This window comes from Onychostoma macrolepis, chromosome 01 (genome assembly GCF_012432095.1).
Source record: "Onychostoma macrolepis isolate SWU-2019 chromosome 01, ASM1243209v1, whole genome shotgun sequence".
Classification (NCBI taxonomy): domain Eukaryota; kingdom Metazoa; phylum Chordata; class Actinopteri; order Cypriniformes; family Cyprinidae; genus Onychostoma; species Onychostoma macrolepis.
The window spans coordinates 12,853,767-12,868,586 of NC_081155.1; the positions used below are offsets into that span (position 1 = coordinate 12,853,767).

Sequence of the window (14,820 nt, forward strand, 5' to 3'; positions counted from 1 at the left end):
GTAACACAGATTTGAGAAACATTTGAAAGTTATCTGAAAATGCATGGAAGGATAGAGCTTCTAGTAGTTGCCCAGAGACTTTAGCCACGTCTGCATATTTTAGCAAACACATAAGCAAATCAATCATGTATTCATCACATTATTCTAAATCACACTAAATGTACAAATATACACACATAGAACATATACTGTATATTGCACAAAAATTACTTTTTGCTTAGTGGGCCACGATAGGAAACATCAGTTTTGGATTTCCAAACACTCCCTTTGAAATTATTGTGAAATTATTGAAATTGTTCAATAACAAGGAGTTCTACAAATGGCAGTTGTGGTTCACACAAAGATCTGGTTTCACCATGCCTGCCGGGGATTACGTGAAGAAAAGCAGTTGAGACAGACTAAATTCATAAGAAGAAACTTCTAGCAGGCAACTTCTGTAAAATGCTTGGAACAACCAACCAGCCAAGGTAGAATGCTCCAGGCACAAAACTGCTGTGTGGATGTGAGGATGATTTCAAAAATAACTCTGACAGGTTTTATTTATCAATTATTTCTAATAACAAATTGAATTCATTTTTGATGTGAGCAACCTTTGCCTTTTTGTTCTCCATTTTTAAAGTAGCTTACAGGAAGTTTGTTCCTAGCATCTTTTCTTTTGTGTTCCAATTAAAAGGGATGTATTTGTAGACTACCTGACAAAATATTTCACAGTAGAGTGGGTGTAACTTGTATCTTGTCCTCGTAATAATAGAAAAGTTCGACTAATTGTTCAAGCAGGTAATTAAACAACTTTCTCTTTCTCTCAGATGGTCACGGTGCACACAGCAGGGACTGACTTGATTGTTACTCCTAAATGTCAACAAACTTGATGAGTCACACAAAATTCCCACAGTATGTTTTTCCTCATATACAGCAGGTGAACTGGACTGAAGACGGAATGCATGCGGGCTGTTTCCAAAGTAAGGTGCTTCCTAACTTTAAATAATTTTTAGGCAGCATCTATGATGCCCTGAAATGTTGTTTAGATTAGAGGCAACTTCAGATTTTCATAGGTTTCCCCCCAAAACACCAGCTCTGAAAGTTACATTCATTAATCATTTGTTAACCACTACGTCCACTTCACTCTACTTAACCTAGTAGAAGTGATAAGCAAGATGATAATAATGGGTGTAGAAATGAATGTATAATGCTAATGTATAACAGTCAAAACAGCAGAGAAAATACAATTCACAATTTTACGGTTAGTTGCAGTTTATTATTGTCATTAGCATAGCTGGCATAACAATATACAGGCTTCTCAACTTTAAAAGGTAGGAGATAATGCTACCTATAACCTATTTGTTACTGACGTCAAAGGCTTGCGCACCCAATCAAGTCTCGGGTATATAGGTAACCCTCGTTCCCTGAAGGAGGGAATGGAGATGTTACATCAGAGTGGCTGACCCAAATGGGACCTTGCTCGAGTGTTAACAAAACAAGCCAATGACAGTTGCCGTGCGTGCTTTGCATCGCGCACCCCACCCCGTACCACGGGTATAAAAGGAGTGCGCGTACAGATGCACATCAGTTTTTCAGCAAGTCTCCCCACACCAGTTGGGACGGAAGATAGGACAGGGCTTAGGCAGAGATGACAGCCACTGCTGTTCCGTACAGTGAATATTGGATAACACTGGGAAAGCGTTCTCCAAGTAGGGGAAAGCTACGGAAGCCACATCCTGCATAAAGGAGGTACTATGTGGAGATTACACATATGGTCTGGCCAAGGGCAGTACTACATATGGAAGTCTCTGAGGTAGACTTAGCCAGCCTTGGGTGAGATAAATACACAGCAGAGACGGCAGAAGGTCTCTGCCAGGGAAAGACATGGGCTCACCGTGAGGGGAGCCGTACCGTGGAAGAATACACAGGTGGGATCGCCCGAAGGGGAATCACTACACATGGGCAGATAGCCCAGCACAAGGGCTGACCTTGGGCATACACACGAGTGCTGGACCTGGCGTCTGGCACTCCGCCACGCCTGACTGCCTTGGGTGCGGGAGGAACTTCAACAGGGTTCACCAAGGGGAACTGAACTGAGAAGTAGTAAAAGCGCACGTATCTGGTCCGTAGAGGGGAATGGCGCAGCAAGCGTGATTGACACTGAGCGGGTCCGGTGTTACTGGCCACCTGAGGCGAGTACACGGGAAGACACAGGCTCTACACAGAGATTTTAGAATCTCGTAAACGTGTTAGGTGTCACCCAGCCAGCAGCTCTACAGATGTCTGCTATCGAGGCGCCCCGCGCCAATGCCCAAGAAGATGCCACACCTCTCGTAGAGTGTGCTCTTACACCGAGGGGGCACAGTAAGCACTGGGCCTGGTATGCCAAGACTATAGCCTCCACTATCCAGTGGGCAAGTCTCTGTTTGGAGACAGCCTTTCCCTTCTGCTGTCCTCCGAAGCAGACAAAGAGCTGGTCAGAGGTCCTGAAGCTCTGCGTGTGGTTCATTTAAATGCGCAAGGTGCGGACGGGACAGAGCAGAGCAGTGGCTGGGTCTACCTCCTCCCGGGGCAGCACTTGTAAGTTCACCACCTGATCCCTGAAAGGTGTGGTGGGAACTTTGGGTACGTATCCGGGCCAGGGTCTCAGGACAACGTGAGAGTCACCTGGTCCAAATTCTAGGCACAAATCGTTGACCGAAAATGACTGCAGGTCCCCTACCCTCTTGACCGAGGCCAAAGCAGTGAGGAGTACTGTCTTTAATATGAGAAACTTTAGCTCCAATGACTGCAGAGGCTCGAAGGGCTCCTCCTTCAAGGCCATCGGGACCGAGGGGAGATCCCAAGAGGGTACCAGAAGAGGGTGTGGAGGATTTAACCTCATCGCCCCTCTGAGGAACCTAATGACCAAGTCGTGCTTCCCCACAGACTTGCTATCTACTGCATCGTGATGTGCGGCAACATACACTTTGAGAGTGGAGGGAGACAACCTTCGCTCCAGCCCTTCTTGCAGAAAAGAGAGCATGACCACGATCGGGCATCTACGGAGGTCTTCCCGGCGGGAAGAACATCAATCGACGAACAGGTTCCACTTCAGCCTGTAAGCGTGTCTTGTAGACAGGGCTCTAGCTGAAGTGATGGTGTTTACTACCGCTGGAGGTAGCCCACCTAGAACCTCCGCGTCCCGTCCAGGGACCATATATGGAGATTCCACAGGTCTGGGCACCGGTGCCAGAGGGTGCCTCCTCTCTGAGAAAGGAGATCCCTCCTCAGAGGAATTTGCCAAGGAGGGGCTGTCGCAAGGAGCATCACTTCTGGGAACCAAGTCCGATTGGGCCAGTATGGCGCCACTAAAAGGACCTGCTCCTCGTCCTCTCTGACCTTGCATAGAGTCTGTGTGAGAAGGCTCAATGGGGAAATCGAGGCCAGTTGTGTGCCAGTGCGTCCGTGCCGAGGGTCCCCTTGGACAGGGAGATAAACAGCTGGCACTGGGACGTGTCCGGGGAGGCAAACAGGTCTACCTTAGCGTCCCCGAAGCTTCTCCAAATCAGCTGAACTGTCTCGGGGTGGAGTCGCCATTCTCCCGGAAGCTGACGGGCTGACGTGAGAGCTCGTCGGCTGCACGATTGAGCTTGCCTGGGACATGAATGGCACAAAGCGACCTCAGATGCTTCTGACTCCAAAGGAAGAGATGGCGGACGAGTTGCGACATGCAACGGGAGTGTAGACCGCCTTGGTGGTTGATGTACGCAACGGTCGCAGTGTTGTCCGTACAGACCAGCACATGCTTGTCATGTAGCAATGATTTGAAGCGGCGCAGAGCAAGCCATACTGCTAGCAACTCGAGGCAGTTGATATGCCACTGCAGTCGGGGCCCTATCCAGAGCCCCGCAGCTGCACGCCCGTTGCACATGGCTCTCCAGCCCATGGCAGAGGCATCCGCTGACACAACAACATGCCTGGACACTTGCACTAGGGGAACTCCTGCCCGAAGAAAAGCAAGATCTGACAACGGGCTGAAGGTCTGACGGCAGGACGGGGTGACTGCGACCCGGTACGTGCCGCATCGCCATGCCCATCTCTGGACCCGGTCGTGAAGCCAACGCTGAAGCGGTCTCATATGAAGCAATCCAAGCAGCGTGACAACGGCTGCATATGCCATATGCCCCAGGAGCCTCTCAAACTGTTTCAGTGGAACCCCCCTCTACGCTGGAAAGATTCCAGGCAGTTCAGCATCGACTGAGCACGTGAGGTTGACCGAGTTCAGCATCGACTGTGCTGTGAGGTTGACCGAGTCCAACACCATACCGAGAAAAGAGATCCTCTGCACAGGGGAGAGTTTGCTCTTTTCCCAGTTGACCCGAAGCCCCAACCGGGCGAACTGAATCGCATAGCCGAGTCTGACGGTTCTCGTGAGCCAGCGAAACGGTCTGGGGAGCTCTAGCCAGGCCCCAGAGACAGAACAAGCGGGACTAGGGGAACCACTGACGTACCCGCAGTGGTGCAGCGAAGTGGAACACAGGGGCCCGACCCGGAAGGCAGTGTGTCCCAGAGTGGGGTCTGAGTGCGCGGTGCAACACTTACATGGCGCGTGAGGAGGCTGGGGAGCCAGTGGCGGAACAGAACAAACAAAAGATTCTCCACCCGGCCCTCCTCTGGGGGAAGGAGTGTTGTGGTCACCATCTCCTGAAGAGCAGGATCCAAAGACTCCAGGTCACCCGTCTCAGGGACGCCGCTTGCCCTGGCGCTTCACGGGTCTGGCAGGGGCGGAGACAGGCTGCGCCGCTTTCCTGCTGCCAGCTCCACGCTGCGGCCGTGAAGGCTGCTGCCGAGGCTGAGCTGGAGCGGAGGTGGAGGCAGCAGGAGTGCGCCCTTGGCGACGAGCAGGTGGAGGGCCTGCAGGCAGCGGTGGGGTGAAGACAGCAGTGGACCGCCGGGGCAGGATGTGACGAACGCCTCCATCTGCTTTTGTGCGGCGGAGAAATGTTGGGCAAAGCCCTCCACCGCTTCGCCGAATAGGCCAGCCTGGGAGATCGGGGAGTCCAAGAAGTGATGCTTGTCAGATGCTCCTGGACCACTAACGTGGACATCGTCTGACCCTCGTGCAGCTGCTTTAATGCCTTGGCCTGGTGGACCCGCAGGAGGGCCATGGCGTGCAGGGCGGAAGAGGCCTGCCCAGCAGCACTGTAAGCCTTGGCCATTAGAGCGGACGAGAACTTACAGGCCCTGGACGGAAGGCATGGATTACCCCTCCAGGTGGCGGCGCTTTGTAGGCAGAGCTGCATCGCAATAGCGCGCTCGACTAGGGGGATCTCCACATACCCTTGGGCCGCTCCGCCATCGAGGGTGGTGAGGACGGAGGAAGCGCTGTCTGTTTCGGGCAGAAGAAGGTGCTTTCCAAGACCTAGTCACCTCCTGATGCGCATCCGGGAAGAATGGAACTGGAGGCGGCTGCTGGCGATCGGCCTGCGCCCCCAGGAACCAATCATCCAGCCTCGAGCGTTCGGGAGAAGGAGGAGGACTCCAGTGCAGCCCGACGCTTTCGGCGGCCCGGGTAAGCGTAGCGGTGAGCTCTGGAACTGACTCGGGCAACCCAATTAACTCAGGTTAATGTTTGGAAACATTAACAAAACAAATAGGCTACAACTAATTTGTTATGATTAAATACATTACACATATTTCATTTTCAAAATCCTTTAAAGAGGCTACTGTAGCAAAATGGGGATTATGCACTAACTAGTTCATCTTAAACCACTAAAAAGAATTTAAAGAATGCATTAGGCTATACTACTGCCACGCAAACAAGTAAAAATAACGCTCATACATCCACTTTAACCAACATAATCAACACCAAACATATCACACTCTCCACATCAGAGCTTATTTATCAGATTTTATTTATTTCTTTAAGTTTTATTGACCAAATGTAGCCTACATAACAACATGCCAGAGTGTACAATCCATTGATTCATAAATTAAAAACTGCATATTCGTGAAAAATATTACAAGTCTTCTTTGCTTTTTTATTAACAATGTTGTCCAAACTGGTGAAGTAGTCCTTAGTCTCTTGAGCAAAATGAATGAAATTTGGCTTGGATCCTGGCTATTTCTTCTTATGTATGTGAAATTTCCTCAAAATAATAAAAAGCATTACAAGAAAAGTAAAATTATTATTACTTTCATTGAAATAATTGTTACAGTCAGGGCCGGACTCTGAGGTATGTGGTAATCAGAAATGGTGTTTATTGAACAGGTAGAGACAAACAGAGAGGTGAGCAGGTGATCTGAGGTGAGTATGTGATCTTGAGAATACCTCCGGGCGAATGAGGAAGATAGTAACTGCGTTCACTCTCACAGAGCTGTCGGGGTGACGAGACGAGGGGATCCACAACGGCACATACACTCAGACGACAGACGATCTGGGAGGAGAGGACAACACAAGGATGCAGAGACAGGAGGTAAGGTACAAACAGTAAGCAATCGTATGCAAAGGATATCTTTTGGAGAAGGTCTTCTGAGGAAGGGGTCCACGTTGTATTAATGAGATCGGACATAGGTGTGTTTGACGTGAGGGTATAAATACTGGTGTTGATGACTGATGTGATCGGGTGCAGGTGAGCGTGATTAGTATTCTGGTGATGTGGAACGCTGTGATTGGTGGGGTGTAGGGCCTGACTGATCCGTGACAGTACCCCCCTCTCCACAGCCCGCTCCTGAGGGCCGCCCTCGGCGTCGTGGTGGTCTGCCCCGGCCTCGGGGTGCTTGGCGATCGGGGTGTGTGTTGAGTGGAACTCTTCGAGTAATGTTGGATCCAGGATGTCGTCTCTGGGTACCCATGAGCGTTCTTCACGACCGCAGCTTGATGTCCCTGGTTGACAGCCAGACTTTTTGCCCTGGTTGGTACTCGGGATTGGTTGATCTTCGGACATCTGCCGTCATTCGTTGTCTGCGCACTGCCTGCTGGAGCTGATGGTGTGCTGCGTCCCAGACTCTCTCGCTCTCTCGGAACCAGTAGTTGATGGCGGGGACGTCTGATGGTTCACCTGATTAGGGAAACAGGGAGGCTGGAAACCGAGTACGCACTGGAAGGGAGTGAGTCCAGTAGAGTTTTGGCGTAATGAATTCTGGGTGTACTCGGCCCAGCCTAGAAACTGGTTCCAAGAGCCCTGGCGGCTATGGCAGAAGGTTCTCAGGAAGCGTCCCACTTCCTGGATTTTGCGTTCGGTCTGCCCGTTCGACTGTGGGTGGTATCCAGAGGAGAGACTCACGGTCACACCTAGGAGGGAGAAGAATGCTTTCCAGACTGTGGTGTGGTGGTAGCTGGGCAGCCCTTTTTGGACAGAAGACGTCTCTAAAGTGGGTATAACAGGAAGGGATGTCAATGGATAATTTTTCCTGGGGGCTTTCAATGGAGGTTGTGTGGACAGGTATTTGTACTGGCTCCCGAAGGGATGGTCGTGGTAGGTTGGGAAAGCAGTGAGGAAAACAACTCTCACCCCACTTTAGGACTTCTCCCGTCCTCCAGAACAGATGGGGATCGTGCTGCACCAGCCACAGGCGGCCTAGGATGATGTCCACCGTTGAACCCTCCAGAACCAACAAATGAAGCTCCTCTTGATGTAACTGGTCAATTCGTAGTTGTACGGGTCCAGTACAGAGGCGAACGGAACGTCATGTTAGAGGAGTGCCAGTTATGGATTGGACCTCGTAAGCAGTCAACGTAGTCGAGGTAGGGAGTCGGAGCTGCTGGATGAGGTTTCCCGAGATGAAGTTCCCCGCGGAGCCAGAGTCGAGGAGAACGGTAACTGAAATTACATAGGATCGAGCAGTAAGCTGAGCACGAGTGGACAGAGGCTTGAGTTTATTGAAAGGGGGAAGAACGGGACTCACCAGGACTCGACGAGGGCGAAGGGGACATTCCAGGATCCGATGTCCGTTATCGCCACAGTACAAACACAACCCTTGGTTGATTCTTCTTTGACGTTCTTGCAATGAAAGGCGGGTTGAGTCAGTTTGCATTGGTTCTGGAGGGTCAGTGGTCTCTGGTCGGCGTGGAGGAGGAGTGGCAATGGCTGAAGATGGATCTATGGAGCAGGATTGGATACGGTTGGAACATCGGATGGCTAGTTGGATGAATTTTTCCAGACCATAAGTGTCGTCATATGCACTGAGATGGAGGCATAAGCGGGGATTAAGTCCTTGTCTGAAGGCCGTTATGAGAGAGGGCTCATTCCAACCGCTGGCCGCTGCTAGGGTTCTGAATTGGAGTGCATATTGATGAATCGTCATAGTACCCTGTTGAAGTTGGTATAGTCTTTCCCCCACGGATGAATCTCCCAGAGAGCTGCTGAAAACTTCCTTGAAGTGATGGATGAAATTAGCAAAGGTATGAGTAGCGGGTCCGGCCTGGTTGAGGATGGTTTCAGCCCATCTAAGTTCGGGACCAGTGAGGGAGGTAACCACGAAGGCGATCTTCGCTTGATCCGTGGAGAACACGTGAGGGTGGAGATTTATAGTTAGGGTACACTGCAGAATGAAGCCGTCGCACTCCTCCGCCGATCCAGAGAAGGGCGCTGGTCTGGCCATGGGACTGGCGAATACGATCGATGAAGGAGTGCTAGTTGTGGTGTGAGAGGGTTGTGGTGGAGGAGCTGGTGGTGCTGTTGGTGTGGGTGATTGAAGCAAAACTTTCTTCAAGGAGTCCACCAGCTCTTGGAATGGATCCGGGGTGCTCATCCTGTTCGTGTAGGTTTAACGGTCCGATCTTCTGTTACAGTCAGGGCCGGACGCTGAGGTAAGTGGTAATCAGAAATGGTGTTTATTGAACAGGTAGAGACAAACAGAGAGGTGAGCAGGTGATCTGAGGTGAGTATGTGATCTTGAGAATGCCTCCGGGCGAATGAGGAAGATAGTAACTGCGTCTCTCTCACAGAGCTGTCGGTGTGACGAGACGAGGGGATCCACAACGGCACACACACTCAGACGACAGACGATCTGGGATGAAAGGACAACACAAGGATGCAGAGACAGGAGGTAAGGTACAAACAGTAAGTAATCGTATGCAAAGGATATCTTTTGGAGAAGGTCTTCTGAGGAAGGAGTCCACGTTGTATTAATGAGATCGGACATAGGTGTGTTTGACGTGAGGGTATAAATACTGGTGTTGATGACTGATGTGATCGGGCGCAGGTGAGCGTGATTAGTATTCTGGTGATGTGGAACGCTGTGATTGGTGGGGTGTAGGGCCTGACAATAATACATTCATATATCAAAATTATTTAACTTCAATATAGTATTTGTTTTCCTTCTAATGAAATTTTCCATATCCACCCAGAAAATACCAGTAGCAAGTTTCGGTACATGCTCTGCCGCAGCAGCAGCAGCGTAGCAGATCTATTCTGCCAAGACCAAATACATTAACATTGTCATGTACATTACCATGCCAATCCCTCTGAGAGTTGTCATGACAGAACAGAAAACTTGCCTACTCTGGACAAGGGCGGGACAAGTCCGGATAAAGGTATTTTAATTTGAACCCTGTGCAAAAAGATTGCGCAAATTTCATTGGTTCATGTCATGAATCAGATGATAGCTGAGATTGACACACGTGACAATCTTTGAACCGTTTTGTATGTTTATACATTCTAGTGGATGTTTGAAGTCAGTTCCTCTTTCACACATGCAGGTATCCTAGAGTAACCGCGGCTGTAGTGTAAAATGTTTTGTTTCATACTTTGAAACCTAAGAAATGTCTTGAAAATTGGATTTAAATACTTTAAGGTTTACTCAAGTTTAGAGCTCCCCTGAGAAAGTTTACGTTCAAACTTTAGTTTCTCAGGGGAACGCAACAGCATTGCAATGCAATTTTGTTCCTATCTCATATTTTATGCTATAAGACAACTCCTGTTTACTTTTTGCAATTACTTTGATAAATTGCCAGGGCAACACCGATTGAGATTTCCAAAAATCGTTCACAATTTAGGTTCCTCAGTGTTTTTGGATCATGTAGACCAAGTTTGGTGTAAATCGTATGACAGCAATTGGGGGAGTATAAAGAAAAAGAAGTTTAAAATTTGAGGCATTGCCATTGCAACAGTATTTAAGATATCAAGACAAGAGTCCCATCACAGTTTTACATATGCCATGTTTTGACATTCCCAGGTGAAAAAAAAGTACACTTCCATAATGTACTTAAAGTGCTCTATTTTCGCGCTCTAATTTTGTACTTAATACACTAAAAAATTATTCTTTAGTACTTCTTAAGGTAAACTTAAGATCATCTAAGTGTTCTCAATTGTGCTATTTTGGAACACCATGAATATGAATTAAAATCCGCTTTTAACATACTATCTCCGTATTTAAAAAAATGTATTTTGTCATCACTAGTTTACTAGTGTCACGAATCTGGTCTGCACTTCCGTTCATTCACCACCAGAGGTCACTTGCTCACCACATGGACTTTCACACCACACACCACATGGACTCCATTTCCCATCATCCAACACTGATCACAGCTGTCACCAATCACTCATTGCACTAATCACACGCACACCTGATCCCACGCACATACTGATCACACACGCTTTATAAGCCTTGGACTTTCTCTGCCTCACTGCCGAGTATTGTTTGTGTTTACAGCTCCCCTAGCTGTAGCAACTTTCAGAGCCCTTGTTAGTGTCTTAGTCTTGCCTGTTCTCCCTTGTTTGTCTCTAGCCTGTGTTCCCTGGATTAACCCTTGCCTTGCCGTTTGGATATTGTTTGCACCCCTACTGGACTCTAGCCCGTTTTACCTGGATTATCTCTCTGCCTAGCCCCTCTGGATACTGTTTGCCGATCGTCGACCTTTGCTTGCCTTAGGATTACTCTTTGTCTTGTCCCTGCCATACCTGTTTGCCATTGTTTCGACCCTGCCTGTATTTATGACCATGCCTTTAAATAAAAGCTTGCACATGGATCCGCACGTCTCACGTCTCGTCAGCCATGTTACAACTAGTGTATGAAAGATGGTTCAAATGTACAAGTGGTGACTACATACATTTTTTAAATACATACATAGTATGTTAAAAGTGCATTTTAGTTCATATTCATGGTATCCCAAAATAGCACAGTTGAGTACACTTAGATGATCTTAAGTTTATCTTAAGAAGTACTAAAGAATCGTTTTGAGTATATTAAGTACAAAATTAGTGCGTGAAAATAGAGCACTTTAAGTACATTATGGAAGTGCACTTGTTTTTCACCTGGGTTATTATGATGACGTTTATAACTTAAGTTATAACTTAACTTTATAACTGAAGTTTATAAGTTTTAACTTATGCATAATCGTCACATCTATGTGATCGGCCTCCTTCAACGAACAAACTGCTGATGTTTGATCAATATCAGCCAATGTTTGCTGAAGTTATAACACACTTCCTGTTTCTCTTTTTGCCATAAATTTGTCGCCTCGCCACAGCCAAACCGTTTGAGATATCAAAAATCCCTTCGCAATTTAGCATCCTCAATGTCTTGAGATCATGTTGACCAAGTTTGGGGGTGATTGGATAAAAACCCTGTGAGTATATCAAATTCCAGAGCATGTGTTTTTCTAGAGCACAATCCACAACACCTGACTTTCTGTTGGGTGGAGCACTGACTGTTGTCACGAAAGTTGTTCGGGCTGATGAGATCTATATATGTATATGTTTCGTGTGCCAAATTTCAAGAGTTTTTGAGCATGTTAAGGGCCCCAAAAGCCCCCAAAACCCTGTAAAGAAATATTCAATTGTCCTTAGAAAAACAATAGGGCTCTTCGCCCTTTACGGGTCCTAATTACGATAAGAACGTGTTGCTTATTACTAAATTCTAAGAAATGTTTTCTTCTAGGATGGGCAAGGATGTGGATCCTGCTTGGCAAAACCACTGTTGCTGTTTTTGTTGTGCAACAGCATTTCAGTGATGCCACTTTATTTTTAAGAGAGGTTTATGCATGCCCCACTTACTGTCTGTGCCCAATGGCTAGTCTTGGGTTTTTCCAATAAAGCTGAAATTGGTCAGAAGAGGGCAGGCTTGGCTTCTCTGTAATATGTAATAATACTGGCAGCAGATTAACTGAAACCTGAACCATACAGCTTGTCACATGTGAATAAAAGCGGACACCTGTAAACACCTGTAAGAATCACAATACAAGACAAATCACCACAAGCTCACTTTCAAGTGACATTCATACAGAATGTATCACGTTTCAATGAGATGTAAAATGTGCTCGTGATCAGTTGTGCAGGCTAAAAAATGTGCAGAGGGAACCTTGTGACATTCTTTTCATTGTGACATTCCGTCTATGTAGGTGCTTTATTTTCTGCGAATTGTTACTTCTTGAATCCCTGTGCATCAGGTGTAAAAAGAACTCTGTCAACACCCAGTGATAGTTAGCTTTTATGCCACCTCTGTTCATTCAGAAGTCTGTAAAAAAAAAAAAAACAGCATCTTTCATAGAATATACTGTATACAGTTTTCCCAGGGTCCAAATGAACATCAAAGTCTAAAAGTGATTGAAATTTGGCAAAGGTAAGTAAATAGCAAGTATATAAATAGCTCACATTGCACCACCAAACAAGCATGCAGTGAAATGTTTTTTTTTTCTGTTAGAGATTGGCTAATAAATGATGCTCTGAGTGACACAATGAACTACAATGTTTGCCATAAGTACAGAAGAAGAAAAAAACAGCTAAATAATTCCATTGTATAGGTGAATATGCTTATGCCCTTTTTGGCCACCTCCGCACAAAACGTCACCTAAAACGTCTACTAAAATGACTAAAGATCAAAGATATATAGCATGCCTTGAGACAATACAGGTACATCTGTCTTGTAGCAACACAGTCACGCATAGATTTGTGTGTAGGTTGCACTTCAAAGCAGGTGTGCTTGGGAGAAGAGTTTTATCTGTCTGAGCACCTGCCACAGATGTGAATCACAGACAGATAGATAAGCACAGTTTGGCAAAAAAACAAAACAAAATGAATATAACAAAAGCTCTGAGAATGATAACAGGGAAGGCGTGCCAAAAATGAAATAGATTTTGTCAGTCTGTTAAGATGCCGTGAAGCCTACGTATTATTGGATAGAATCAGTGATAAAAAAAAATGTCTTGTCTCGCAAAACACAGGCTTGCACTGAAAGTGCTGAGACATGAAATACGTATTAATGGCCAATGTTTAAAATGTATAATTATTCAAATTTCATTATGTTTAATAAATTAACTTTAATTTTGTTGCCCACAGTGGAACAGTACTTAATTTTTAAACTTGAGTCTGAAAATAGTAGTTTTTTTTTTTTTTTTACAATGTTTTAATTTCTTTGTTAATAATTTTGATAGAAACAGGTCTACTCAGTTTAATGGAATAAATAGGCATACTGTAATGAAAGTGAAAATAGGCCAGCTTAATGGAATAAATAGGCATAATAAAATCGAAAATAGACCAGCTCTACATATAATGGAATAAATAGACATAATAAATCTAAATTAAGTAATAATTTATGTGTAGTGGCAAAACTTGTGTTGGACTAATGAAATTGGAATAATGAAGTTTCTCTTCCTGTCATTACCATTCAGATTCCAAATCTGCACTCTGGACAACTTCCTGGAGGGAAAAAAAAACACTCCTGTTTTTTCCCCAACAAGGAACATGATCCCCTTTTCTCTTCTTTTATGAACATATAAAACAGCATAAATTGATCTGTAAACTGTAATTTTTTTTTTAACTCTTTGTTTTGAATTTTGAACCACTGAGATGGCAGCATAAGAAAGGAAACCATGTGTCATATCCTTTGATGATTATTAAAGCTGTTAAAACAACTGGGCTTTATTGGATAATAAAAGCACTTTATTACAGTTAACAGATGGAGCTGGGGATTTATCCTACTGTCCATGCCTGTGTCGCATGTTTGCTGTCTTGTTCTCTCAACATCTCCATTCTGATAAATGTATTATATAATTTAGAATCAACATGAAATGAAAAATGGCCCTATACTATATGAAAACATAGGTTTATTGTGAACAGTTCATCGATGCAGATTATTCTTCAGTAAATATTTATTTATAATCTACTCTCTGCCTCTGAAGTTTCTTATTTTTTCAACATCTGTAGTAATGCAGTCAGTTTCAGATGGGTACAATAACATTGCACTTGCAAATATAGTAGTATAAGTAAAATCCCTTGTGTACAGCGTTTCACTCTGACTTTAAAGGTGGAGTGCATAATTTCTGTGCTACTTCAAACCTGATCGAAAACAGTTGTTACCTTTGAAATTCTATTTCCGCCAGAGAAATTGCACACTTCACCTTTAAGGGTTCAAGGTGCTTTGGAAGACGTCCTGCCCCGACATGCCCATTGAAAACCCCTTTGAGCCTGTCTCTTTCTGCCTTCTTTACTTTTCTCTCCTTCTCCTCTCTTTCTTGACTGCTACACCCATCCACAGTAATGTAATTCATGTCTTCCCTATACTTAAGGCTAACCACAGGCCTTCCATACCATGCAGTGTAGAGAGACTTGCCACCATAGACTTCAGCTTTCATGTGCAAACAGTGTGCTGAGGTCCAAGAAAGGCACGCTCAGAGGCGCAGTGTTTTTCACTTGTGTGTGAATGCTAGACACTTTAAACATTTTTCAACCTTCAAAGCATTAGACTACAACAACTAGCTGTTGTGGGTGAGCCACAGCTGGCATCCTTAAGATGCCATGATATCCAGGTGTTGTGCAGAATAGGTATTTATCTCTTCCAGCTCCTCTGCACTGGGAGGCAGGTGACTTTGGAAAGTTCTGCACATGTGCTGTTGTTTTTCAACCATTAGCGTGATGC

The 14,820-nt window shown here is 45.8% G+C and overlaps 1 long non-coding RNA gene across 1 annotated transcript; it reads left to right on the forward strand.

Annotated features, from left to right (window-relative positions):
* The first annotated feature begins 434 nt into the window (after positions 1-434).
* LOC131552519 (uncharacterized) lies at positions 435-14,259 on the forward strand. The gene is made up of 3 exons (XR_009274000.1): positions 435-502; positions 807-959; positions 13,574-14,259. It is a non-coding gene; the product is annotated as an uncharacterized LOC131552519 (long non-coding RNA).
* Positions 14,260-14,820: the final 561 nt, after the last annotated feature.